The sequence below is a fragment of the Pongo pygmaeus genome, chromosome 16, assembly GCF_028885625.2.
Source record: "Pongo pygmaeus isolate AG05252 chromosome 16, NHGRI_mPonPyg2-v2.0_pri, whole genome shotgun sequence".
Lineage (NCBI taxonomy): Eukaryota > Metazoa > Chordata > Mammalia > Primates > Hominidae > Pongo > Pongo pygmaeus.
Genome location: NC_072389.2, coordinates 94,634,319 through 94,637,721, shown reverse-complemented (window position 1 = coordinate 94,637,721; position 3,403 = coordinate 94,634,319). Strand labels below are relative to the sequence as shown.

The window sequence follows — 3,403 nt, the reverse complement described above, 5'->3', positions numbered from 1 at the left end:
ATCTTCCCAAGTGCCTCACCTCCTAACTCCCTCTTCCTAGGTAGTTTCTTCCCTTTAAAGACATTTGTAAATTCTGAAAACTGCTTCTAAGAACGTGGGCCACAGATGTTTCTGTGACCTGTTTCTCCTGGGTGTGACCTCAAACTCTCACTCAACAAATCTCGATGAACTGAGACCCCTGGCTCAGTCTCTAATTTTGGGTTAACACTGTCTTAGTTCTTAAGTGGAATATCTGGCTGGGTTTAGGAACCAAATTAAATACAAGAAAGATTAACAAGAGAAAAGCATACAAGTTTTTTGTTGTTTGTTTGTTGTTTTTGAGACAGGGTCTGGCTCTGTCACCGAGGCTGGAGTGCAGTGGTGTGATCACAGCTCACTGCAGCCTCAAATTCCTGGGCTCAAGGAATCCTCCTACCTCAACCTCCCGAGCAGCTGGGACTACAGGCATGCACCACCACACCCAGCCAGTATTTAAATTTTTTGTAGAGTCTCCCTATGTTGCCCAGCCTGGTCTTGAGCTCCCAGGCTAAAGCGATCCTCCTGCCTTGGCCTTCCAAAGTGGTGGGATTACAGGCGTGAGCCACCAAGCCCAGCTACAAGTTTTATTAATTTTACATACACGTGAGGATCTTCACAAGAGAGTGAAGACCTAAGAAATGACTAAAGCAGAAAGCCTTTTGGACAAAGAATAATCAGTTTTATGAAGGCACTGGGAGAACGGGGGTGTTGGGGGAGAATGGGGTGGAGCCATGGGAAGTTTGCGCCCTTTGCAGGGGAGAGGAATCTGGCCTCTCCTGTTCCTGGGTGGTAACCTGGAATTCAATCTGTGAGGCGGGAAGCCTGCTAGCAGGACTCTTGCTTTGCTAAGAATCCCTGTTCCCTTTATTTGTTGTTCCTTTTCACCCGATAAATCCTACCCTTCTCACCCTTCAAAGTGTCTGTGAGCCTGTCATGATTGTGAGAAAAGAACCCAGTTTTTTTCTACAACGCTAATGAGAGACCACTAGAGGTGTAGACATAAATGACTGCAGCCATTATTCTGGAGGTCATGAGATATGCCAATTCCAGCCAGATACGGTGACTCACACCTGTAATCCCAGGACTTTGGGAGGCCAAGGCAGGAGGATCTCTTGACCCCAGGAGTTCGAGACTAGCCTGGGCAATATACTGAGACCTTGTCTCTATTTATTTAAAAAAAAAATTATTTTACACAAAGACATGGGCTGGGCGCAGTGGCTCATGCCTGTAATCCCAACACTTTGGGAGGCTGAGACGAGAGGATCACTTGAGGTCAGGAGTTCCAGACCAGCCTGGCCAACATGGTGAAACCCTATCTCTACTAAAAATACAAAAATTAGCCAGGCATGGTAGCGCAAACCTGTAATCCCAGCTACTCAGGAGGCTGAGGTGGGAGAATCGCTTGAACCCAGGAGGCAGAGGTTGCAGTGAGCTGAGATAGTATCACTGCAGCCCAGCCTGGGCAGCAGAGCAGAACAAAAAAAGAAAAGAAAAGAAAAAAAAAGCTATGCAAATTTCCCAGTTACTCCTGCAGATAACATCATTATGACAGAACCTAAGATTGGCCTTTTGAGTTGTCTTTTTGCATTTCTGACAACTGGTGACTCCACGTGGACCGGCCAGCTGCTCCTGTGGCCCCACCCAGAAGCAACTCAGTACAGGAAGACCATTTTCCACACCCCTGTGATTGCACCCCGAGCCAATCGGCAGCAAGCACCCATTGCCTAGCCACCCGCCCTTCCCCCAAACTGTCTTCGAAAAACCTCAGCCTCCAATTTTTGAGGAGGCTGATTTGAGTAAATAATAAAACTCTGGTGGTGGTGCGCAGCGCCGAGCACCGCACGGAAAGGAGTAAGTCAGGTGGCCACTGCTGCCGCCCCGCCCCTGCCCCCGCCCCCGCCCCCATCCCCGCCCCCATCCCCGCCCCCGCCCCCATCCCCGCCCCCGCTGCAGTTTGTCGCTAGAAGGAAGATGGCGGGTCTGGAGGAGGAGTTGTCTGATGAAGAGAAGGGAAAAAGCAGCCCGTGCATCTGCACAGTATAACTTGGAGCAGTTTACTCCTGTAAAAATGGAAGGTTATTAAGATCAGGTATTGATAACAAAACATGGCGACTTGGGAAATGGAAAGTTTTAGGATCCAAAGAACAGAATCTGTTTTAAATTTGGTCACTTCAGAAACGAGGCAACTGATCCAAGACCCTGTGAAGTAGAAAATGCAATTGAATCATGGAGAACTTCAGTAGAAACTACTCTGCGAGCTTACGTAAAAGAACATTACCCGAATGGAGTCTGCACTGTGTATAGCAAAAAAAATAGATGGACAGTAAACCACTATTGCATGCATAGAAAGCCATCAGTTCCAAGCAAAAAACTTTTGGAATGGTCGTTGGAGGTCAGAGTAGAGGTTTATAATCACTCCTTCAACCACTCAAGTGGTTGGCATCTTGAAAATTCAGGTTCATTATTATGAAGACAGTAATGTTCAGCTAGTGAGTCATAAAGATATACAAGATTCCCTAACAGTGTCTAATGAAGTGCAAACAGCAAAAGAATTTACAAAGATTGTAGAAGCTGCAGAAAATGAATACCAGACTGCCATCAGGGAGAATTATCAGACAATGTCGGACACTACTTTCAAAGCCTTACATCGACAATTGCCACTTACACGCACTAAGATTGATTGGAACAAGATCTTTAGCTACGAGATTGGCAAACAGATGCAGAATGCATAAGATGAACATTGCGTGACCGGATCATTTTAGTGTCTTTGCGTTAAAAAATTATTGCAAAAGTATTCTGAACTGTCAAGCTGCCCAGTCAGATGGGCTGTTGCCATTTAAAATCACTGTAATTAGTTTGATTAGAGCACAAAGCTTAGCTAATCCACCATTATTTTTCATTTTGTTCTAAGAGGATTGAAAATCAATCTAGTTTAAATGTCTTACTTTCTGTTAGTCCTTTCTTACAATGAAGAGATGATTCTTCTAGTTTATGGTTAAAAGTTTTTGAAGTGTTTCAAAAATATTTTACTTACTGTAACCCTAAAATTGTTATCTTTTGGTTTATGAAATGGTTAATTTTTGATATTTCCGCAGTTGGTGGTTGATGGATTTAGCCATATGTGCTGCTAAAGAAATTGTCTACCTTGTCTTCCTCACCTGTTCCATTTATGTAAGGTTGAGATTAGAGGGAAAACATTTTCTGTATCAGTTGTTTTCATGCACGTCCGTGTGAAGAGACCACCAAACAGGCTTTGTGTGAGCAATAAAGCGTTTATTTCACCTGGGTGCAGGTGGGCTGGGTCCGCAAAGAGAGTCAGCGAAGGGAGATAAGGGTGGGGCTGTAGGATTTGGGTAGATAAAGGAAAATTAGTCAAAGGGGGTTT

General features: G+C 44.8%; 1 pseudogene; it reads left to right on the top strand.

Moving 5' to 3' along the window:
- Positions 1–2,017: 2,017 nt before the first annotated feature.
- LOC129013894 (F-actin-capping protein subunit alpha-2-like) lies at positions 2,018–2,900 on the top strand (annotated as a pseudogene).
- The last annotated feature ends 503 nt before the right edge of the window (positions 2,901–3,403 follow it).